General features: G+C 42.1%; 1 protein-coding gene across 2 annotated transcripts in view; it reads right to left on the bottom strand.

Moving 5' to 3' along the window:
• The window catches only part of KCNIP4 (potassium voltage-gated channel interacting protein 4), a 764,317-nt gene that overhangs the window by 425,022 nt on the left and 312,925 nt on the right, over nt 1-26,370 (bottom strand). The window lies entirely within an intron of this gene.

Below are 26,370 nucleotides of genomic sequence, written 5' to 3'. Positions count from 1 at the left end.
AGATCGCATTTTGCAGACCACTCTGACAAGGCAATAGATGGTGCAGAAACATGCAAACAGATTGGTACCAGAGAAAATGCCAATCCCAACATGCTCATTTTCCAAGTTATCAGAGACAGAGGTCCAGATCATTTGTCACAATAAAATTGGCATTTGAACGTGAACATTTATTCTCAGTTTATACCCAACTCTGGTTATCAAAAGGGAGAAGATACCTCAAAGATAGGAAAATATTTGTCTTTTTGCTGTATTTTTATCCCTACAGACTGAAAGATTGTAAAGCTCCCTGTTGGCTTTATTAATGTTTATATCAACTGTAAACTTTTGGCAAAAAAAAGTCTACATACAAATAAGATTGATAGAACAGTTCCTTTAGTTCAGCTGATGCAGCATGTTGATGATTGGCATTTTCCTTCTATCCCTTATTAGCTCATTAATAGCTCACCATGGATAACAAGGGACTTTCATGCTAATCAACAGTAAGAGTCCCAAAACATTCTAGCTCATATTTCCATGGGAACCAACAGGGGAGACTGAAACCAGATAGCATTCTGTAAAGCCCAGCTTAAAAAACAACAAGGAAGTCTGGAGTATCAGTATCAGCTGAACCCATGGCCGGCTCCAGGGTTTTTGCCACCCCAAGCAGCAAAAAAAAAAAAAAAAAGCGATCACGATCTGCAGCTCTACTGCCGCCGCTTCAGTCTTCGGCAGCAATTCAGTGGCTGGTCCTTCACTCCGAGAGGGACCGAGGGACCTGCTGCTGAATTGCCGCCGAAGACCCGGACGTGCTGCCCCTCACCGTTGGCCGCCCTAAGCAGCTGCTTGCTGGGCTGGTGACTGGAGCCAGCCCTAGTTGAACCACCTGATACTTTGAGTCAAATATCAGCATGTGGTCAGGGTTCAGTTCCACTTCCCCAGAACACCACGGGCACCTATGCTTAAAAGAAATAAAGTCCCCATGAAAAAGAAGATTAACTATTAGGATCTCAACAGAACCAGATCAAATGTCTTTCCCAGTTCCTATGGGCTGGCTACACAAAAATAGCTTGAATATAAAACAAAACCTAGATTGTAGGATTTAATTCCCATGTTTGCCCCTACAGATTTCCCAAGCCTGCCAGAGAACTATGAAGCCCCTTCCACTAGTAAGGCTGCACAGCTGTCTTTGTTCTGGTATGTAGTCTCCCAAAGGCATTTCAGGTTTCCCTCTCTGATCCCTGAGTCATACAAAGAACTCACCTGGGCCTCAATGTTGCAGCACCTCTGTGCAGGCAGACCTCTTTGCCTATGAGGACCTCATTGCAGTAAAAAGACCCAGAGTTCTAGTTTTCCTGGAGTTGTCCTCTCAATATCTAGTCTGATGCTGCTTCACTTTATTATGGAAGCTGAAACATGGGTACAACAGAGGACTCAGCACCCCAAAGGGTCTGTGCCAACCTTCACATAGTAAAATTTATCAGATATTGCATATGGAGTTGATGTAAGTAATAATAATATGGCCTTGCACTATCTGATGGCTGTTTGATATATGCACAATTAATTGACAATTACAAGGTCAGATGGCCACTTTGCATGCACCTCCCTCACACACACAGAGACACCTTTTTTAGCAGTCTCAGCAGAGGCACCCAAGGATAGGCAGGAAGATTACACTAACTTCCCAGCTCTGGAAGTGGTCTTTTCAGATTAGCATTGAGGTACACTGGTGGGGCAGTATGGAGAAGCCTGAACTGTTGGCATCTATTATGTGACTGAAGAGAAAACTTCATCCTACAGAACAGTGAGTCCTGCACCATTCAACAGTACTAAATTCACCAAAGCAAAACTTAAATTAATCGTAAAATCTGTCTTCATACACGTGTCTCTCCTCTTTTTTGAGAGACATGTTTCTATTTTATCATCTGATTCTTACACTATTACACTTGTTGGGATTTTGTCAAAATTAATTCCTTCCCTTTAATAACCAGTTCATTTGCATTCCAAAAATGTAAATCTGAATCAGATTATTCATTCTAATTGGTTCTTTAGTTCTGATCATTCTAAGCCTTTTGAAAGCAGCCTTTATTTAAAATTCAGATTTGTTGCACTTGAAAGATTAGGGCTTGATTTATATCTTCTCTGGTTGGTTCTGGATGTATGGAACAGAATATGTATGTCTGGATGAGCCAGAAATCTCTCTCAAAATGGTTTGTAATTCTCACATGTTGAGAAATACAATAGTGCTGCCTTTGAGTTTTATTTACCTATACATCTTAAAATAGCCTCAAAAGTGATTACATGCTTCAGAAAACTGTTTATAACTGGCATGCAGTGTGCTGACACCTGGCAAGAATACTAGCACCTATTTTGAAGCCATTTTTCTGGCATTATATAAAAGCACCAGTGATGCTTCCTAAAAAAAAAAACCCCACCACATCTTGCCTTTAGTTCAAAGTCTGATGGAAATGTTGGTAGTTTTGGTTCAGACACTTTCTAAATCTAGCAAGCAGACTTATCTGGATGAGGAAGAGTGGGCAATAATTGAAAAAGCCTAGAAAAAAAATTCATTACGGAGCTGGATGTAAGAAAATGAAAATACACAGATATTTTTACTGCAAAATACTAAAGTGGCTCTGCCCCTCTTGAGGATTTCTCTATGCAGAGGAGAACATTTTGCTAGCTGCGTAAGTCAGCTTTAGGGCCACTTTGCCAGGCAAAGCTTCTGCAGCATGGCTGAGAACCTAGCCCCAAATTCAGTGATTCTTTAACATTGTGAGCTAATGAATTTCATTGGCTACTCATTCACCCCTTTCTTCACCCTAACTCCTGCAAGTGTATTGCTTTCCTCAATAGCCCATTAACAGATGTGGTAATCAACACCACATACAGGCTCCATTTCTCAGTTGTATTATGGACCTGGTACGCTGCAGAAACTAGTTTGCCACCGTTGCTGCTGCCCCCTCTCTTCCCCTCCCATTTTACTTACCATTGCCATTATCAAAATAGTCAAGCTAGAAATAAGCTTTTAATTTTTTCCTTAATTTCCATGTTTCTACTACCTTGGAAGAGTGCAAAAATAAGGGTCATGCTTACCTTCATCTATATCATTTAACAGTAAAATTATTCTACTTGCACACCAGAGCAAGATCCTTCCCTATAACAGCTTCACTTATATTCAAAAGCAGATATACTATTATGATGAAACACTACCTTTCTCTGGCAGGATAACAGATCCATTGATCCACAGTAAAAGTTCTCATTACTATCAAAGGAAGTTCTGTGCATGGAAGATGGCAATATTTGACCCCTGGTTTGAAGGGCATACACTGCTGTTAACAAAAAGCTAAAGGGTAAATTGTTTTTATATTGCAGCATATTTCATTTGCTCTGTACTAATCTGGGGTCACATTCACTGCAGGCAAAAGTGATCACAACTCTACATGTTAAAATCCTCTATTGTCAGTGTTGTTCCCTCTTTTACACCTATTACCTCTTATAAATTATGAATGCTGTATACACATACCACATCATTAGTGGAGATCTACAATGGGGGGTCCTGGCCGTAGCATACCTGTGATCCCCAACTGATCCTTGGAGCTATAGGTAGCCAACATAAGCTACAGCAGCTTTCAGCCTGCTTTAGTATTAGAAGACCAGCCCAAACAGAGTGGCCTCATGCTTACAGGAATACAAAGGTGGTTTATAAAGTCATCTCCGCAACCCTCTTCCATCATGAGCTGAGCAGAAGGCAATTGAGAAAGACAGACAATTGGAGCCATAGACTTTTCCTTCTCATATACAAGAATTCTCAGTCTGATATTTTGGATACTAGGTTTGATGGAGAAGTATACTAGAAATTAAAGAACAAGACCTAGAGCAAAGCGATTTGAGCTCTATTTCTGGCCCAGACACAGATTTAGGCCATGATCCTACAAACATTTATGTGCTTAATTTTAGGTATGAATTTTTAACCTTAATCAATTTATTCCCTCCTTAGACTTAGCAAGGGGAACTTAAAGGATCTGTGCCTCCATTGAAGGTCCCTAAAAGTCAGGGGGTGGGAGGTCACCCCCCATCATTCACCCTCAATGCTTCTGTATCTTGGGAAATTTCCCAAAACCTGGGAATTTGTGAGTAAAATGTTTCAACTTGGGAAATTGTGAGCAAATGTTTTGAATGAAAATTCCCAAATTCTCAAATTTTGAGAAATTTCCAAGGATATAGAAGCACTGCTTACAGTTGGTGAAGAAAAAAAGGGGGGGAGAGCATGGCTCCCCTTGTTCCAGCACCCCTGGTGCTCTCACCCTGAAAGTCTGAGTCCTATCCTTTTTTCAGGATTTACCAACAGAGCTTGCTCTACTTTCCATGACTGGTTCATCTCTCACCAGGCCTTCTGCCAGACTTTTCTAATTCAGAGAGGATCTCAGGGCTTATTCTCCCCCTAGATTTCCTCCTCAAGTCTTCTGGTTTCCTTGTTACCTAATTTCAGAGTGACTACAACTGCCTCACTCCTTCTCTGCAGCCTATTGTCTGCTCTGAAGTGCGTTACCTTATAGTCAGCACCCAGCTCTCGTCCCAGCTGATCTTCATACTTAAGCCTGGCTTTCCCTCCAGCTGCAACCTGGTGCATTAATTGGCCTCTCAAGACAATAACCACCTTTTTGGGGCCTGTGGGGGGTGCATACCCCATCACACTCGTATGCTGAAGTCCCCCATAACACTACAATGTTTCCTTCCACACGTTACAGACAAATGGCTAAGGACTTACAATACAATTTGAGATCTTCTAATAGGCAGTGATTTAGAAGTACAAAGTATTATTAGCATAAGAATTTTGCCTGTTCTTATGAAAAAAGTAAACAGACAACGTGTCCTTTCCTTTCACCTTTCAAAGGTCTGTCAGATGGTCTCCTGTCATTTTTGGTAATGCAGAGTGTGAAAAATGTTTGTTTAACATTGAAAAGATTTATGTTACTCTTTCATTTTAATGACAAATACAAGGGTTTGAATGAAAGCAAAAACATATTTGCTGTTATCTTTACAGGCAGTGTGTAACAAACGGGGCTCAGAATGCTTCAGAGACGTTAGAAAAACATAAGAGGATAAGAAATGTAATATTTGAAATGCTGTACCTCAATTGGCAAAATGTACTAAAACAAGTACAACCTCTTTACTAGATATCTTCCTCACCTAGTGTTTCCTACTGTTTCTCCTAACTGCCTCATCAACTTTTTGACTGATGAAATAGTTACATTCAAGCTATATATGCTGATCTACATTCAAAATGTCACCATGATCTATAGGATTCTTTGAATTTTAATATGGAGAATTTGCACTCATAAGCAACTACAACTATATTTTCTGTAATTTACATAAGAAGAAGAGAAACCAATGATCTGGGTAGGATGAGTGTTAGAATGTGGCAAACTGCTCAGGAATGAAAAGGAAGAAACTGGGGGAAAACATAACTGGAATTAAGAATACTTACCAAAGTACAAGAGGGATTGCAATCAGAGGAGCACCAGTGAGAGGCAAAATGGTCATATTAGGGCTGCACCTACTGAGCATCTGGGAATGGGAAGGCACGAGCCCGCTCACATCTAAATGCCCCATTGTAGGGTTGCATCTGCCTGCCTCTGCCAAATTTAAAGGCCCAGGCCCCATAAAGGCATGCTGAGAAAAGAATTCTTATAATAGGGCAATTCAACAGTGGGGAGAATAAATACTGACCAAGCAATAACAAAGGGAAGTGCTCCAAGGTAAGGGGGTACTTTTGTGTATCATCACTATATCACGAGTCATCCTTTCAACCCAGCTGAACTTTTAGTAGTGAACATTTACATCTAGCACTAGCTTATCTAGTGTGGAGGAATAAAGAGAGACAATGATCTGAGAATACACTTTGTTACTAAAAGGGTATTTTACACTAACTTTGTCCTAAAATTTCATTTACTTAAAAATATCTAGTATTTGGAGAAATTTAATTGTCTACTATTTCTATTGTCTAAATATTTTACTGTAAAATGGTAAACCCTCATTCTCTATGCATTACTCTAGCACTATTTGTGCCCTGCTACTAAAAGGCTAGATTGCCAGGAAGCAAAGGGAGTACAACTGACAAACCCTCTTCCACAGAAATGCTGCTTACATTGCCATCAGCATCACTGATATCAGGCTTGTCTCATGCACCGGTAGAGAAATGGGTTAGTTTCCCTATGTTGAGAGCATATTAAACACTTCACAGAAAAAGTACTTGCCAGTGGTTCTTCACAAGGAAGGTTCCTCTACTTGAGGACCATAAAGTACACTCGTGGGGGACATAATAGGGTCAACTACTTGGGGACATAAAATATACTCATAGCAGGTGCCATCCATGCCTTCTGTGAGAAGGGCACTAAATCGAATTCTCAAGATGAGAAGCATATATCAACAGAAAGACTCTTAAATTGATCTCTCTGACACAGATCAATTACACATCAAACAGTAAGGGGTAAGGCTTGACACTGCTGAGGGATCTGTAGGTGGGGGGAGGAAAGTTTTGAGGTTGGTGGCTCTAAGCCACTCTTCCATTCCCCAATCAGGCACCTGGCAGGTGCTGAAAAGGTCCCCAGAATAATTTAAAACAGCCTAAGGCCTACAGTAAATTAGTCCCATAGGGACTGGTACACCAGCTGGTGATCCTCACCCCAGATATATCCTATACTCATAGTGGGAAGCAGTGGGCGGCCCAGAGCCAGCTATGCAGGTGTTATGGCATTCAAGGATGCTCAGGGGAATCCCGGATGCCCCTCTAGGGCAACATCTCTCATTAAGACAAAGCAACTAGGCAGGGGTGAAGATCTGGCCATAACTCCTGAAAAATATTTAAGAAACAATTAACATAAAAAAAGAAAAGGCAGCTTTATGTGATTAAGATTAATACATATGGGGAATTTTGAATGTCATCTCTGCCTAATAGCCAAAGCTTACAGGGCACTATATTAAATTGAAAAGTAAATACAGCAAGCAGTGAAAACCAACTTGAAAAGAGCCAGTTATGAGCTAGCCACCAATTGTGATCCAGTCCCACAAAGTTTTTAGTTATGTTTTTTATTCTTTTGCCCTAATTGTTTTGGTTTAAGTTACATTAGAGATATTTTACTTCAATATGTATATTGTTTCTAATTCTTCCAGGAAAATTCTTTAGCTTGCCACCTGCCCCCACCCCCAAATATAAACAGCTAACAAGGGCTGAATCTCAGATGTGATAGCACTTGACTTTTACTGTAAGAGACATTAATAGTTGTAAAAGGTCCTGGAGTGATAGCACTGGAAAGTGACCAACTCTTGAGGCAAAGCAGCCTTAGCATAGGTGCCAGCAGTGCTGTATCTGTCCCTACATTGTTCCACTACTGTGCTTCAACTTCAGTCATTTGAGGCACTCTCAAGGAATCAGTGTGTGAGTGGGTTTGCCAATTACAGGGTGGTTCTCCAGTCATGTGGATACCTCTTCATAGGGCACTTGTCTGAAGTCACTAACATTTCACACATATCTAATCACCCAGTTGGTAAGTACCTAGGGCTCATTACCAACCCGAGCAGAATTGAACCTAGAAAATCCTTGGACATTTAAATTTTAAGAACCATGAACACTCTCCAAAATATACATGAGAATTTGAGAAATTTCTAGACTTTTAGATTTTAAGCACAAAGGGAGCCATTGTGATCATTTTATCTGGCAATCTGCATAATCCAGACCATAGAACTTCACCTATTAATTCCTGCATCAACACTAAGTGGTGGAGAATCCACCACAACCTTAGGTAAATTGTTCCACTGGTTAATTAACCTCGCTGTTAAAAATGTGTGCCTCATTTCTAGTCTGAATTTGTTTATGTTTAGTTTCCACCTATACAAGTCAGACTGGTATCAGATCTATGAGAAAATGCAGAGAAGACAGGTAAATAATACACTGATTTAAATAATATTTTACTAATCTATGATCTGACAACAGCTAAAAATGAAACAAGTGTGCAAAATTGAATCTGTGATGCAAAGAGACAGGTTTGATGACAGACATGTTTACAGCAGTTCTATATCATTTAGCAGAAAATTATGTAGATTTGGAAGTATGTGATGGAATAGATAGTGACAAAACAGTCATAGGACTAAAGGCTTCAAATGGAGCTTGACCTTTAAGAAATGCTAAACATCTGCTGCTCCTAGTGATGAGCCCTGGCAAAGGCAGGTGCTCAGCACCTTTCAGGATTTGGTGAACAATGAAGGAGAAAGATGAGAACTTTGCTTGCCAAACAGAGGAAGTTGCAAACCAGTAAGTGATTAGCAGGGCCGCCCAGAGGGGGGGGCAAAGGGGGCAATTTGCCCCAGGCCCCGGGCTCCGCCGGGGCCCCCAAGAGAACAGCGGAGGCTCCCGCCTCTGCCTCCGCCCCGCTCCTGGAGCCTCAGCGCATCAAGCGCCGAGTCTCCGCCGGGGCCCCTGAGCCCCGCCCCGCTCAGAGCCGCGTGGTGAGGGGGCGGGGCTGCGAGCTCACAGCCCCGCCCCCTCACCACGCGGCTCGGAGCGGGACGGAGCTCAGGCCCCGCCGGCCACACGCTGCGGCTGTTCCGGCGCGGCGCTGAGACTCCAGGCGAGGAGGGAGCCGGGGGTAAGAGGCTGGGGCTGGGGCGAAGCGGGACCCGCCGCCGAAGCGCAACCCGGTCTTCGGCGGCGGGGGGCCCTTCCGTTCCGAGACCCGCCGCCGAAGTGCCCCGAAGACCCGCGGCAGGGGGCCCCCCCGCCCCGAATTACCGCCGAAGACCGGGCTGCACTTCAGCGGCGGGTCCCGCTTCGGCGGTAATTCGGCGGCGGGGGGCTCCCGCCGTGGGTCTTCGGGGCACTTCGGCGGCGGGTCCCGGAACGGAAGGGCCCCCCGCCGCCGAAGACCCCGGGCCCCCGGAATCCTCCGGGCGGCCCTGGTGATTAGCAATATAGGCTTGGAAGGCAGAGCTAATAGAAAAACACAAAAGAGCGGGAGAAGATAAAGAAAGATAATGTTGAAATGAAAAGTGCAGGAGGCAAAGATAGGGAAAAGGGCTCCAAAATAAATAAATAAAAATACCACAGAAGGCTGGGCATGTGTGTAAATAGTCATAGAGTTTAAGACCAGATCATCTAGTCTAACCTCCGGTATATCACAGGCCACCAACACAACACAGCACCTGCAGCTAAACCCAACAACCCAAAATTAGACTCAAGTATTACAGCCCATAGAAGACCAGACTTATGTGCCACAGGCAGAGAATAGAAGTGACTGAGGTGCATTGGTACCCATGGCCCACACAGTGGCAGGGAAACGATTGAGTGAAATATACCCAGATAATCAACCTGCATCTATATTCTGCAGAAAAGTAGGGGGGGGCGGGACCCAAGATCACTGCCAATGTGACCTGGAAAAAAATTCCTTCCTGACCCCACACATGGCGATCAGTTAGACCCTGAGCATGTGAGAAAGAACTAGCCAGCCAAGCACCTGAGAGAATGATCAGTGCCATCTCAGAGACCTGACTTACCCCAGACTATTACCGTTTACCTCCATCTCCAGCTGTGACCATCCCTGAAGCTTCAGAGTAAGGAGATTAAAAAAAAAAATGGGTTGGGGGAATATCCTTCCTGACCTCTGACAGTAGACAGCTGAAACCCTGAAGCATGAGCTTTTAGGAATATAAGACAAAAACTGGAAGTGAGTCCTAGGGCAGCTGATCCCTGTCCCTCACAAGCAACCCCATCATACAATTAAGCTCATAAATTTGTCCATTTCTCTCTTAAAACTAATTAAGGTATTTGCCCCACAACTCCTATTGGAAGGCTGTTCCAGAACCTCACTCCTCTGACGTTAGAAATCTTCTTCTAATTTCCTACCCAAATTTGTTCATAGCCACTTTATATCCATTTATTCTTGTGCAAACATTGTCCTTTAGATTAAATAGCTTTTTGCCTTCTCTAATGTATTAATAGAGAGCAATCATATCCCCTCTGAGTCTTCTTTTTGCTAGGCTAAACAAGTCAACCTCTTTCGGTCTTCATGCCCCTGCTCATCTGAGTAGTTATTTTTTGGCATTTGTTCCAGTTCAATTTTTTTTTTTTAAAACATGGGTCACTAGAATTGTACAATGGCATTAATACTACTTCAGCTGTACTGGAAAGTCCTTGCCTGATACATCCTAGGATTGCATTTGCCTTTTTGCACAGCTGCATCACATTCATAGCTCATAGTCATCCTGGAATCTACTCGCATACCCAAGTCTCCCTCCTCCTCATTTGCTTCCAGCTGATGAGTCTCTAGCTTGTAGCAGAAATTCTTATTATTAGACCCTAAGTGCATGACATTGCAGTTCATACTATTGAATTTCATACCATTTCTGTCACTCGTTTCTTCAAGCTCATCCTGTATAATCTGATCTTCCTCTCTATTGACAATGCCTCCCACCTTTGTATCATCAGTAAATATCATTAGCACACACCTACATTTTGTGCCCAGGTCATTAATAAAAATATTGAATAAGATTGGTTCCAAAGACAGATCCTTGAAACTCCACTGCACCTCTACCCCGATATAACACGACCCAGTATAACACGAATTTGGATATAACATGGTAAAGCAGTGCTCCACCGGGGGGGGAGGGGCGCGAGGCTGCGCACCTCAGCAGCTCAAAGCAAGTTCAATATAACGCAGTTTCACCTATAATGTGGTAAGATTTTTTGGCTCCCAAGGACAGTGTTATATCAGGGCAGTAGTGTAGTAACCTACCTCCAATCCAAAAATTCACCTTTCAGCACAACCTGTTATCTTCTCCCCTTTAGTCTGTCAGGTTTTTTTATCTACATTACAATTCTTACATTGATGCCCATCTTCCCTAATTTAACTAATAATATTCCATGGGGTATTATGTCAGATGCTTTACTGAAGTCCAAGTATGTTACATATACTGCACTTTGATTATAAAAAAAATCAGTTATTTTCTGAAAGAAGGAAATCAGGTTAGTCTAGCATGATCTATGTTTGGTAAACCGATGTTGCATTACATCCTGTTTACCGTTTACCTCCATGAATTTAATTATTTCCTGTACAATTTGTGCTAAAGCCTTGCATACTATTGAGGTCAAAACTAACAGGTTTGTATTATTTCCTTTTCTTAAATATAAGAGCTATGTTAGCTATTCTCTAGTCATGTGGTACAACCCCCAAATAGATATATTAAAAATCTTTGCTACCAGACTAGCAATCTCATGTGCCAGTTCTTTCAGTATTCTGGGACGGAAATTATCCAGTCCCCCTGATTTGAATGCATTAAGCTCTTAAGGTCTTTCTTCCACCTCAGATGTGGTAATTTCCATATCTAAAACACTAATTTCCATCAGCTGTACTATTTTCATGTACATGTTCCATATTATCATCCTTATTGAAAACTAAGGGAAAGCATTTGTTTCATTTTGGGGACATACCTAGATTTTTAAAAGGCAAATTGCAAAACCACATGCATAAACAAACCACTTTATTGTGGTTTGTAAGACTATTAAAAGTGTACACCAAGATCCTGCCCATGCTTCTGTAACTGTAGAGGTTGCACTGATAGTAAAACTAGCATGGTTCTGCTTTGAGAAATGAGGTTGGTCAAAATGGTTTTGACTGGTCATGCATGGTCTTGTCTGTGGGCCTGGATCCCCTCCCTGGATCCATGCAAGTTACCATTTCTGACTGCTTTTATATACAGTTTTCCAGCTGTCTTCTACCTTAAATTCTTAACTATAGAATTATTCTAGTCTTTTGTTTCTTGGTCTTTGTTTTTCATTTTTTAAAATCTAATACCCAGATATTCCATCACTGTCATATGTCAGACAGCCATAGTAACGATGAATGGAACATTTGTCTAAAACACCTTCTGAATACAAATTACCTAGGTGATCAGAGTCACTGTCTGGATTGTTGGAAAAGGTGTGTGGCCCTCTAAGGACTAGAGAGCCAGAGAGTGAAATTCTGCTGCAGCTGCAGACCAGGTCAGCCTGGGGACTCAGACTATTACCCCCACTTTCAGCTGGCTGGAAGAGAGGGGGGACTGAATAGATCCATGCCGGTGCAGGAAAAGCCCTCTTTTACCGGGACCAGGCAGAGCAACACCCCCCCTCTCACCCCTGGAAGTGGGGAAACCAGGTTTTGTCAGGATCTGCTAGGGGCATAGCGCTAATTGCTTCCATCTCAGGTGGGCTGGGAAGGAATTTTTCCCTCCATGCCATATTGGCAAAGTGGATTTTTTTTCGCCTTGCCCACAGCAGGTTCAGTGGGGCTTAGTTGGGGTGAAGAACAAACAGGAGTTAGGCTATGTTGTCGTAACTCATTATGTAAATATGGGGTGGCTATCCAGTGCAGGTACTCCATAGGGTTCCGGGCTCCTATGACTGGTACAACAGGGAACCAATCCCTTCTCTCTTTTATAGCCCCCCCCAACCCTTATTTGAGGGGTGGGAATGGTGAGGTCCCAGCAGTGGGTTGGCTGAGGACCAAGATGTGTAAGGGGGAGGACTGATGGAAGCCCCCCAGGCATATATTAAAATGATTATGGAATTACCTGAACTGTACAATTCTATCTGTTGAGTATTCCCAGACACTTAAAACTAAAGTTGTGTTTTAATGAAACAACGTCAAGAGTCTGCTGTCCTTCTTCCAGCATAGCTAGACAAAGTCCGATGAGCAATGGTGCAACTGAAAATATTCTGAATTTCTTATTTTCTTATTTGAACTCCTAGGTGCCTGCACACCATTTACAGCAGATAATTTTATGCTGGGAAATGTTAGCTGCTGGTGTGAAAAGGTTAACTTCCAATTGTTGATAGAAAAATGCACAAATTTCTTCTTGTTGACCTCTGTGACATACTCCACAGTACGTTGATAATTGTTCAAGTGCAATCATATGATCAGACTTTTGCAGAAGAATAGGTTGACGAACCACTCAGAAACACATAAATCCATAATACAAGTAGCAGCCAGCAGTGGGTATTTGATCACCCACATTGCTCTAAAGGCATTTCTAAAAAAGTAGTCTATAACATGGTTAAATCTAGGACTGGGTGAATAGTCTGACTGGAAATCCCAATCTACTTGCATTGACAGTCTCCACACTTTTGGGGTGGACTTGCAATACAGATTTTGAGAGCCTTCCCCTCATCCCCACCTATGACAAAACATAACTGATTCTTGTCTGCAGCAATCAAACCAGCACACGACTCATTTTATATTCCAACTAAAAAGTTAAAAAAATAGCTTCAGTAGAATAAGGGCAAAGTTCAGCCTCAGAAATCATTAAAAATAAGGAAATGACCAGTGAAGTCTGTCCATCTTATTTACCATGCCTTTATAATTCACACACTGCATTTTCATTAACAGACTCCTTAACTTCACAAAGAATTTCCTTCCGGCTCCAATTGATATGCACACACTACACACAACATGTTAGTTTCACTCACACTGCAACCTTGACTCCAGTCTCTCATTTACACGTGTCATAAACAGAGCTAAGGGTAGCATAAAATCCCTCCTTTACCTTTAAGGGTTTAAGGAGCTCAAATAACTTGGTTGGCACCCGCCCAAAAGGACCAATAAGGAAAGAAGATACTTTCAAATCTGGGGTGGGGGGAGGCTTTGTTTGTGCTCTTTTGTGTGTGTTCCCTCTTGAGACAAAAAGAGAGACCAAGCTGGTAATCCAGCTCCTACTAAAATGATACATCTAAAATTCCAGAAATTGTAAGTAATAGCAAGGAAATGCATTAGATTATCTTTTGGTTTAGCTTGTGAGTTTTCCCTATGCTAAGAGGGAGGTTTATTCCTGTTTTGTAACTTTAAAAAAAGCCTAGAGGCGAATCCTCTGTGTTTTAAGTCTTTTTTATTACCCTGTAAAATTACCTTCCATCCTGATTTTACAGAGGTGCTTCTTTTTTTTTTTTTTTTTTTTAACAACAAAGTTCTTTTAAGAACCTAATTGGTTTTTAGTATCCTGGTCTGTGCTCACTTTGTTAACCTATTTGGTTGGTATATTATTCTCAAGTCTCCCAGGAAAGGGGGTGAAGGCGCTTGGGGGGGATGTTTTGTGCTCCAAGTGGCCCCTCCCTGAATGTTTGTTTAAATCACTTGGTGGTGTCAGTAATAGCTCCCAAGGACAAGGAAAGGAATTTGTGCCTTGGGTAAGTTTTTAACCTAAGCTGGTGGAATATAAGCTTAGGGGGTCTTTCATGCGGGTCCCCACATCTGTATCCCAGAGTTCAGAGTGGGGAGGGAACCCTGACAACACCACAAACACATCAGACACTTATGGTGCATCTTCACTAGAAAATAAAAGGGTGTTCATTTCTTACCTCATGTAAACTAACATGGTGTCACTGACATGAGGTAAAATCCTCGTAAAGACAAGGCAGTTTGTAATTTTCAGAGGTCTGAGCAAGTCAAGGTAAACCTGCTAACACATGTGGAAACTACAAACTGCCCTGTTTGTGTAGCATTTTACCTCATTAGTTCCCATGTGTTAGCTGACATTAAGTAACACCAAACCTTTTTTCCTAGTGAATACAAGACTTTGGAGTTGCTAAAGAACAAATGTTTGTAGCCTGGATCAAACATGTAAGGAGTATCCATGCAGGACTTTATAAATGTGTTAAATATCTTGAGTAAAATTAACTCAAAGTCCAAAAGTCTAGTGAAGACAAGTCTTTAACCAATACATGTGTCAAAATAAAATGTGTTATTGTTGCTGAGGTCAGAGTTAAGGTTAATCCACTACTACTTTAAACACAGGGCTTGGACAGAGCCAGTACACAGTTGCACATCACCTCTAGGGCCATTTTTATTCTCCATAATCTTAGGGCAGGTCTACACTACAGCCTAAATCAATATAATTTACGTCACTCAGGGATGTGAAAAAGCCCCCCCCTCCCCCAAGGGATGCAAGTTTTACGCTGTCCACACTGGTGCTATGTTGGCGGGAAATGCTCTTTCACTGACATAGGTCCGCTTCTCACCGAGGTGGAGTAATTATGCTGACAGGAGAGCACTCTCTCATCGGCATAGCACGTCTTCACTAGACATGCTACATTGATGCAGCTGCTGTAGTGCTGTAGTCTAGACTTGCCCTTTATATTTTTAAAAATAAGTCTCTAGCAGTATGGTTGTGAAGAAAACCTCAGAAATGTGAATCAGGTATAACTCATGCAGAGATGTCTACATGGGTCTGCAGAGATGCTGGCTGCTCATTCTTCTCAGAGAGGTGTCATTATTACTGAGCATCTGACTTATTTTAAGTGTCAGTGTTAGTTATTTCATTCTACATTGTAAGAAGAGAGGGAGTATCACAGAGCTGTACAATTTACTGTGAGCGATGTCTCATTTTGATGCCACAAATGGGTGGGATTTGGGAGATACCACCATTTCTTCCCTCAAATCAAGAAGGTGTCATGCCGAAGGAGGTTAGCAGAGCCCATGGATTATAGCAGCCCCACCAAGGGAGAACCATGCTCTAGGATCCGAGGGGATTTTAGAGACCATGACTATTTAGCTGTTCAAAATATGATCAATCTACTGCAAGCAGTTTCTCATTCTGACGATTCACGTGGGCAGAGCTTATTTTGTGGATTGAGCTTGGAAGAATACCTCAATTTTTCCTCCTCTAATTTAAAATATTTTATATAGCTATTTTTAATGTGACAAAAATGGTAAAGGGATTAAGCTAATAATTTACTTGAAATAATTATCTGTGATGGGAACATGTTAATGAGATAAGCAGCTCAGTATAGAATTAATTACATGCAGTACTGGTACTTCAGGTTTACAGAGCAGGTCCACTGAACTTGAGTGATGAATTTAGAAAACAAAGCACTGAGAATAAAACAAGAATGATGCTATGGGGAAGGAGTGCTTAAAGTGAAAATATTTTGCAAGATCCTGTTGGAATAGTTATGAGAGACGCATCATGGAGAAAATATTTTCCAAAGAACTCTGTACTAATGAGGATAAGTCAGAAATGATGGTGGAACTTAGACTACTGAACATTCAGAATACTTTATACTAGGGCTTGATCTACACTTACAAGTTAGGTCAACATAGCCACATCAGTCTGGGATGCGAGAAAACCTCACCCTGACCAACATAGCTATGCTGATCAAACTTCTAGTGTAGGTGCAGCTATGGTGACAGAAGAATGCTTCTGTCAGCATAGCCACCATCGTTCAGATAGGTTGTATTCCTACATAAATGGAAAAATAACCCTCTATTGGTGTACGCTGTGTCTACACTAAGGAGTTATGTGATCATATCTAGGCTGACATGACTATGCTAGTAGCATCCACATAGTGTAGACATACCCTAAGTTAAACTCTTCTCCTAGACTTACTGATACACATTGGTGAATGTGTAAGAAACTGTAAGTGAATCAAAGTTACAAGTACTAATTTCATTATTCCACAGACCAAAAACAGAACACATAATACACTTGTTAAAATGTCCACATGAAATAAGATTAACATTAACATTATGTTGTGGGGTCATAGTAAATCAGGGCCCCCTTGAGTTGCTTGGGGCCCTAAGCAATTGTTTAGTCTGCATATGCCTAGTGCCACCCTTGAAGGCACCCACCTGGGGAGGCGTGACAACAAGTTCAAATCCCTGATCCATATCAGGTAGAAGCAGAAACTGAACCTGAGTCTCCCACTTTCATGGGTGAGTGCTCAAACCACTGGCCAAAGGTCATAGAGGGGGGCAGTGACACCACCTGAATTTTTCTTAAAGGACTGATCTAGGTTAAGCACCTAATCAAGAGAATATTCACAATCCCGAGTGGAAATAGGCACCTCCCTCTGGCCTGGAGCTAGGTGCTTAGGTCCCTTTGGAGGCAAGGCTTAGACCACACTCCTCTCTTTAGCATTTCCTATTGGCTAGTTTAGACAGCTCCCGACTCAGCGTGCTTTCGTTAATCCCATTTTTAGATGCCTAACTCTCCCTACGCGTTGTATTGGGTGCCTGGGTAACTAACTCATGCTTGAAAATTCCACTAGGTGGCAGGATGCCTAAAAGTTGGGTACCACGAAGCTGAGCATTGCAGTGCCTAAGTCTCTCTTGTGAATTCCACCCACAGCTCCCCACTCACTATGACTCTGAGGGGTTCACATGTGCATAAGTTTTTCAAACAAAAGCCTGGAGTTAGTCACATTAAAGAAATTTGTTTTTAAAATACTAGCTTCAGGTGAACAGACATGAGTTCATGGTTTAGCATATCCTACTTCTGGTTAAATCAGACCCCATTTTAGGGAATTTTGACCATAGGAACATTAAGTACAGGTATCTAATCTAATCTTTTTTTTTCTGAAGGATGACCGTATCACAGCAGAACAACAGTTCTGTGCTGAGGCCGCTGCTGCCAAATACTCAACACAAATTATTCCACTCTTGGATGTTCATCTGAGTCCTAAATGAGTATCCCATTGCACACTAGTAGCTGATGTGGATGAATTTCAATGTCATGTAATTTAGTATCCACTGGAGATATATATTACACATTTCAGGATAAATTACATGAAGATCAAACATAAATGAGTATAAGTCATTCATGAGCGGAGACGTCAAAAAAATACCATAGAGCAGCGAAACATCTGTTATAGCATCTTAAGGGAGAGATGGGCACCAGTTCCTATATTATGAGAGAATGACACAGCTTGGGTAGAGCTGGGTCTAGCCCTGGTAATGAGGTGAATGAGACCAAAACTCTTTTTGAAATACCTGAGGCCAGCCACAATCTCATTACTGCACGCTCGTGTCCAAACTACTGGGGAAGTCTAGCCTGAAACTTGGTATGGGATTCCACAGAGGGAACAGGGCGTGATGGGTGAAGTCCTGCTCTCTCCTGAGCCAATTTGTGGAGCTCAGTCAGCATAGTGAATAATGCATGCTGCAAAAATGGTTGTAAATAGCAATGGCTGGTCAGGCCCGTGCTCCTAGAGGCAATGGGCTTGATTTGCCATTGCCCTGCACCATGTGTAATCATTTACACCAGTGTAAAGTGAGAGTAATATGCTTTGGTGGAAATGGCTACACAAAGAGCAGGAAAACAATGAATTGTCTGCCACACAAACAATGTCTGCCACAGAAGCAGTCACCAGTTTGTGACCCATGTCCTCCCAACATGGGCAGTAGCTTTTAGTCACAAACTTGTGATTTATGTTATAATTCAACCAGCTGCTGAGGAAAGTGAAAAGACGACAGCAGATACATAAAACAGTGAAAATGAGAGATATAGTTTTGAGAATGAAAACAGCTCTCTCTGGGCTTATTGTGACTGTGATGTGCATGCAGGAGTGGCTGCTGGGAGAAAAAGGTCATAAGGAGCTTCTTTCACTGGACCACTTCTGTGTTTCTGGAGTATACAGGTTAGGACCTGATCAGTGTTGCCACATTTACTACACATTCCACAGGTGGGTGTATGGGAAATCATCAGTGCAGGGGGAAGCCAGAATCCTAGACCTTGAAATCCCTAACAAAGACTGAAGTCGTCAACCACAGTGCCAGTAGCATTAGCAGAATCTCAAAATGAGTGTGACTGGATGCAAGCTGGGCAATTTCCTTTCCCCACTCCTCACCACAGCCCAGAAGTGTAAATAAAAATCTTCAGGATGCTCCCCCATTGCCAGAGGGGACATTGTGTCTGCCTGTTTGAGCTACAGACAAGATACCAATGCTCGTGTTGGGAACCTCTGCTCCCACCTCCATCATGGCTGTGGCCTAAAGAAACACAGAAGAGTCCCTTGGACCTGATTGTCCACTGCTTGGCACCCTATGTAGTCCTTTACACTTCTGCAAAGTAGACGTAAAACTGCTAACCAGAATGCTCTACTCATATTGGCAGTAACTTTCCACCCATTTTTGCCTCTGGGTAAATTACTAGGGTGCAAGAAAGAGAGAATCAGCCCTTTCATGTTTAGTAACACTGAAAACATGCACCTTATATTTTGAACTATTACTACTACATGTAACCAATTATATACAATACTTCATGTGTTGAGAAGGGCTAGAAGTCTGATTCAATTCTTCAGAGAGCTTGTGGCTGACAGCCAGTGCTACAACTGGAGTGGGATATTTTAATAGGACAGATAATATTAACATAATTAAGAATTCACAACAAGAATTCAACTTTGTATTTCCTTGCTTCAAAGAGATCTGATGGAATGGCTCAAAGGGATCTTTAAATTTTAAAAAATAGAAGCAAATGAATGGATACTTACCTCAGATTTCATGAGAAATGAGTCATGGCTCCACAGTCATAATTCTTTTCATCTTTCTCTTTTTTTTAAATAAAAATAATCGCCCTTGTTTGTCAAAGTGGAACAGAATTAATTTTGCTTCAGCTGAATTGTACACTTACAGCTCTGTGGAATATAATGGGCTACTTTGTGAAATGGGGTTCATTAGTACAGCTGAGAAGGTATAATATTACTCATTGACAAGGATATTCACAACTATCACTCATCGGGGTAAATACTCTTTTCTGTTCATTAGATATTATCTAAAGAAAAATGCAATTTTGGAAGTAAGTTTAACTTCACCAGCATATGCTTAATGTGTTTGGGAAATTACTTTACTTCAATCTGTAGATACAATCTATTTTTATAACAACAATGCCCTTAATACTTTCATCCACAAATATCTAAGTGCTTTGAAAAATAGAGATGGTGGCGGTTTTTTTTCCACATTTTTAGGTAGGAAAAATGAGGCACAGTGACGCTATTCAAGTTGACCAACATCACACAATGGCAGAGTGAAGGATATACTCCACGTCTTCTCCCATCCAGCCCCACATTCAATTCACTAGATCAAAGCTAAGAGGTAGATCTATAAAGAGGATGCCAACATTGTTACTTTATAATTTGGAGAATTCTACAGTGCGTCTTAGAGTGCATAAGGACAAATTAGGTACAATACTATTCACCACAAACTTTTTGGAAGAAAATTGTAAGACAGAAGAGAAAACTTGAAGAAGGATCTCCTACCTTTTACTCTCAGCATAAAATATTTTTATAAATGTAGAGAATCTGTAAGAACAGCATGAAGGTTTCCAAGGAATATAAAGGATGAAGAGTTAATTCATGAGGAATTTCCATCAGATATTATCCATCAAATGATGAGGTCCACAAGCTCCTTAAAGCCAAGGCAGTGTCAATGAACTGATTAGGCAGTTTGACAGAAGGGGTATTATTTCCACCTGGCTGTAACCTTTAGTATACTATTTCTTATACAATTAGTTTAATAGCACTTTTTCTCTACAAAAGACTGTGCAATTCTGATAAAGGAATTTCTCCACCAGACACTATAGCTCAAAACCACAGCAATACTTTGTCTCACCAAGTCTATGCTGCTACTCACCCCGAACCTGAGAGGAGATCTTCACCCCTGCTCTAACGCTTTTATGCCAAGTAAAAGATGAGAACAGTGTAAAAGAGCCTTAAAGGCCCCAGTTCTAGCTGAGGGAGGATTGCCTGGTATAGGGGATGTGACAAGGGCAGGGACTCAGCACACAGCACTACAGAGATTCATAAGAACATTGGGAATCATCAAGAAAGGGGTAGATAATAAGACAGAAAATATCATATTGCCTCTATATAAATTCATGGTACGCCCACACCTTGAATACTGCCTGCAGATGTGGTCACCCCATCTCAAAAAAGATATATTGGAAAAGGTTCAGAAAAGGGTAACAAAAATGATTGGGGTACAGAACGGCTTCCATATGAGGAGAGATTAATAAGACTGGGACTTTTCAGCTTGGAAAAGAGGCGACTAAGGGGGGATATGATAGAGGTCTATAAAATCATGAGTGATGTGGAGAAAGTAAATAAGGAAGTATTATTTACTCTCTCATATAATACAAGAACAAGGGGCCACCAAATGAAATTAATAGGCAGCAGGTTTAAAACAAACACAAGAAAGTATTTTTTCACACAATGCACTGTCAACCTCTGGAACTCCTTGCCAGAGGGTGTTGTGAAGGCCAATATTATAACAGGGTTCAAAAGGGAGCTAGATAGATTCATGGAAGATAGGTCCATCAATGGCTATTAGCCAGGATGGACAGGAATGGTGTCCCTAGCCTCTGTTGCCAGAAGCTGGGACTGGGTGACGGGATGGATCACTTGATGATAATCTGTCTGTTCATTCCCTTTGGGGCACCTGCCATTGGCCACTGTCAGAGGACAGGACACTGGGCTTGATGGACCTTTGGTCTGACCCAGTATTGCTGTTCTTATGTTCTTATGATTCCAGGCAGTTCTGCCGCCAACAGAACAACTAGGACTCTAAGTTATGCTGGGGACTTCTACAGCCCCCAGAGCAGTTCAGGAGCAGGAGAACAGAAAAGCCATGTTAGCCCACACCCTAAAAGATGCAGCACAGAATCTCTCCCCGGCCCCTCCCCAACTATCATGAGACATATAAACCACCTCTCTTCATGTCATGTCACAGGAGTGGAGATTAGCTAAGATACTACAAAGACTCAAGATTTATAGGTCTCGGGAATGGCAAATACATCAGGGCTCAATGCGATCAATTGAAAATGCCTATCCCGCGTTGGCGCATCAGAACCCTTATATTTGATTACCTTCAGGGCAAATAAATGGCTGTCTATTTTGACAGACTTTTCAGTGGGGAAAGGTAGAAAGAGGATAGTCTTAGAGTTTGGAGGCTGATGAGTTATTTAGTTGATGTTATGACACTGTGTGAGATCTATTTAGAAGATATGTTTTTATTTTAAATTGAACATGTTTCTAGGACATTTGTTGACAGCTCCATTATAAAATAAAACAATAACAATAAATACATAATAAAAACCATGGATTACTGTTTCCTGAAACTGAACATGGTGAATCAATGAATTATGCTTTAAACTGAAGATGGTCCAAGATTTGTAAAATGCTATCCACAATACCAAAGGTAAGGACAACCTTCCAGGTGAAGGGAGCAGTACATATGCCAACATTGTGTTCATCCAACAGTAGGACAGGGTATGTAAAAGGTAGATCTGGTAGGGACACCTATGGTTAAGATTGCCTAACACTTTCCATGAGTGGCTTATAAACGTTATCCATTCAGGCTGAATTTTTCCATGTTTGCTCTCTGCCTCTGATTGAAGTTTCCTTTTCAAGTTTAAGTGAAAATGATGCAGTTGTTTCTAAGACTGAAGCTAGTGAAAATTAGGTAGTTTTGCCTATGCTACATTTTCCCCTAAAAACTTTCCTTGAAGAGCTACATGCTTTGGAGCAGAAACTTTAAATCTGGCAGGAGAAAAATCTTGGGGTCAGAGAGGGCTCCCTTTCTGTTCCCTGCAAGGTCTCTCTGTACACCCGCAGACAGGTGTAATGACAACTTAGCCCAATGGAGTTCTGGCTCCAGTTTGTGGGTTAAGGATAGTTGAAAGTAAGGCAGAAGGGGATGAGTTTACTGGATTTGGGTAGTGGAAAAAGAAGGAGAACCACTGTATGGCATTAGAAGTGACACATTAATGCTACAATTTAACAATATCCTGATTTCGTGTGAACTACTGAGCGACTGTTCTTTAAGTAGGGCCAAGTACAGTTAGAAACTAAAAAGTGATATTTTCCCTACCAAATGAAACTTGCTGCAAAGAATAGATATGTTTGGAAAAAAAATTAATTGCAAAAACACACATTTTCAGACTTGCCAATGCCCTGGGTTATCCCTGGAAGACTGCAGATTTCCTGACCCATCTGAATTTCTGGGAGAAATCACCTAGTTTATGGTGAAATTCCCTCTGGTGGGCTGCTCTTTCTCAATTCCCCAAATTCCTATGAAACAGCAGCCAATCAATGCTACCACATACACAGAACAGCCCAGTCCCTCAGCATGTGTAGCAGGCAGAGCTTCTGGTTGCAGCCACCCTCTCCCCAGTGTAAACAAAGGGCTGAGAGTGCTGCTAAGTGTGCAGTCCTGACCTGAGAGCTGGGGTGAAGGGAGGAGTGTCAGGAGATGGAGGGTCCTGCGTAGCACAGTACTGGAGAAGGGGAGTCGGGGGAGGAAAGGCATTGGGTAGCAAGGTGGGTAGCCCAGAGGCCTCATAATGTGGTACCAGGCTTTCAGGAGAGGGGCAAGTCCAACATCTTCACTCCCTCCCTTGCCAGAAGGCAAAGGGTTGGGAGGAAGGAAGCCCCATAAAGGGCTGGGGAACTTGCACAGCGATGATCCTGCCAGCTCTGCAGCTTGTGCTCTCGCTCTCCCACCACTGTGACCATCACTTCCCAGTGTCCAGCTTTCCAAAACTGAGGGAGGGATTCAAATGAAATGCTTTGAGGGGGTGTGGGGTTTAAAACAGAGTGTTGTGTATGTGTGTGTGTGGAAGGGAGGAGTTAAAATGAAATGATGGGCAGGCAGGGCCGGCTCTACATATTCGGCCGCCCCAAGCAGTTATGCGCGGGAGACGCCCCGGAGCCCCGGGAGCAGCGGACCTCCCGCTGGCTTGACTGGTGAGGGTCCGCTAGTCGCGTGGCTCAGCTGGACCTCCCGCAGCTGCGGACGGTTGGCTGGTCCGGCGGCTCCGGTTGAGCTGCCGCAGTCATGACTGAGGCAGGTCCGCCGGCCCAATCTGCCGCCCCACGCGCGTGCTTGTCGCGCTGGGGTCTGGAGCCGGCCCTGTGGGCAGGGAAGAGTTCAAAATGCCACGTCTAGGGTGGGAGTATGTGAAGGGTAGTTTACATAAGATGTTGTGGGGTGATGCCTCGGGGGTGGGGCTTGTGGTTGTGGGGCATAGTTAAAACAAAACACTTGGGAGCAGTTGTATGAAATGGTGTATTGTGGGGGCGGGAGTTAAATTGAAATGACAGAGGAAGAAAAGGTGTAAATATAACATGTTTTAGAGAGGGATTAAAATAAAATTCCAGGGAGGAGAAAGAAGTGAAATGCTGATGGTAGGCAGGGAAGGAAGGGGAAAAGAATTAAATGCTGGGGTCTCACTGTTTCCCATTTTCTCTCTCTCCTCTTTTCCTTCTCTATTTTCATTTCTCTCTGTGCATCTCGTTCTCAGGTTCTAAGCAAACCTATGTACATATATTCAAATTTACACACAGGCTGAACATTTATTTACATTTTGCATATCTACTACTTTTTGCTTTGAAAACTCAGCAGATGTATGTGCATTCTCATTAGATGTTATGAATATATATAGCAATTTAAATCATGTCTGACACTTTCACTTAACATGGGCAAATAGGTTTTACAGTACGAAATACACTTCATCCATAACAATTAAAGTGTGCTGAGCAAATTAGGTAGACAAGGGAGGCAAAGGTGTTATGAAGTGCTAAAGCTTCCATGGTAACCCTGGCAGTGAGGATGCAATTGGCTCATACGGCTCCTTCTGTCATGTCTTGATTCCACGCCAACAAACCATGAACTGTCCATCATTTCACACATCTATTTATAGATCATCCTCAGCTGCTACGAATAAAATGGTAAATGATACACATTCAGGGAGGGCTATTACCAGTGATCAAGAAAGGGGGCTGTTTCCATATGAAATGTAATCTGCAGCTTACAGTGAAACAATGTTACTAAGCAGCAGACTTGATATGTGAGGTGACAGATATGTGGTTAGGGTGACCAGATGTCCTGATTTTATAGGGACAGTCCCTATTTTGGGGGCTTTTTGTTATATAGGCACCTATTACCCCCCACCTCCATCCCAATTTTTTACACTTGCTATCTGGTCACCCTATATGTGGTGTGTTGTCAAAGTGCCTGCATTTTTATTAACAACAATTTGACCCACAGGCAGGAAGCCTATATCAAACTGGACCAAGAGTACTGTAGCCCTTGGGGGAACAGCAGGGGTAGGTGCCACTGCTGAATACTACCCATGGATTGGATAGCCAGGTAACAGGTATGTTGGCCTCTGTCTACAAGAGCTCCACCTTCTATGTGATATACATAGTAAGGGCTGCTAAATATGTTTAAGTGCCCCACACCATGCAAGCACTGCAAGGGCAGGACACTTGATACAGCTGCCTGGATCATGTGTTATTGGCACAGAGTGCCCAATGGGCACACACAAACAAGTAAAATCAAATCAGGTAAGCTGCACCACAAACATATTGCTGCACCAAACTCCAACATCCCCCAAGGAAGGCAAAGAGACACCCCTAGAGATTCATGTGTGGATGGAAAAAAAGTTAGGAGATTCCTTCCTGTGGCAGTCAGATCTAAAGCCAGAAATAATAGGGGAAGCCCTACTGACTAACCAAGGAGACAGTGCAACAAGGCACAAAGCCCTCACCAGTGTGCCAGTAGTGCCATAAGTGGACACATGACACAAACAGATAGGAGGCATCATCTCATTCCCCAAGCCATTCATAGCCTTATTCCTTTCTACTTATTTGATTTTTTCTCTTATCACTCTCAACGCCCCTCATCCCGCATCCTGTTCCAACAAGGATGCCAGCCTCATCTCCCAGACTGTTATAAAACATCTCTGCATCTTACAGACTGCCTTTTATATATGAAACATGTATGCAACTTGGTGTTGGTCCTGCTTTGAGCAGGGGGTTGGACTAGATGACCTTGTGAGGTCTCTTCCAACCCCAATCTTCTATGATTCTAGACTGACCCATAAAGCCACTACCCTCTCCTCCTTCAAATCTCCTCTGAAGACCCACCTTGGCCATCATTCCTGTAAGAAAATCAGCCAATTAATCAAATTATTATGTAAAGTTATTATACTGATTATTTTTCTTGAATTAGCACTTTGACTACAAATATTGTCACAATTTTTTTTCACATTTTACATCAGATTGTAAACTTTTTGGAGCAGGGACTGTTTCTTGCTATATTCATACAGCGCCTAGCACAATGAGGCCTGATCCAGAGTAGGGCCTTTAGCAGCTACCACAATAAATAATAAATAATTTAATTAATTAACAGTAATTTTACTTCTGGAGCTAATATGTTTTAAAGACATACATACTTGTTCACTTCATACTACACTATGCATAGTAAACTATAGCCTTTGGTGTGGTTGTCCTCATATAGACAGTTTTCTTTGAAAATAAACCCTACGACATTATTTAGTTGCTATATTTTACGTGTTGAGCAGCCTGTACATGTCACAGCACAGAGCTCTTTAACAAAATAACGTGAATTCTTCCACAGTTTAATGCTTGATGCTGACAACTCTAGAGGGAAAACAAAGCTGTTTGTCATGGAGTTGTCATTTTTAACATGTCTGTGCATATAAATGATCCAAAAGTGAACATTTGGTGAGAAATTTCTAGGTATTATTTATTTTTCAAAGATTTAGGAATTTAAAACCAAATAGCTGGAAGTT

Source organism: Mauremys mutica, chromosome 5 (genome assembly GCF_020497125.1).
Source record: "Mauremys mutica isolate MM-2020 ecotype Southern chromosome 5, ASM2049712v1, whole genome shotgun sequence".
In the NCBI taxonomy this organism is placed as follows: Eukaryota; Metazoa; Chordata; order Testudines; family Geoemydidae; genus Mauremys; species Mauremys mutica.
Note: the sequence above shows the minus strand (reverse complement) of the source record. Positions and strands in the feature narration are given on the sequence as shown.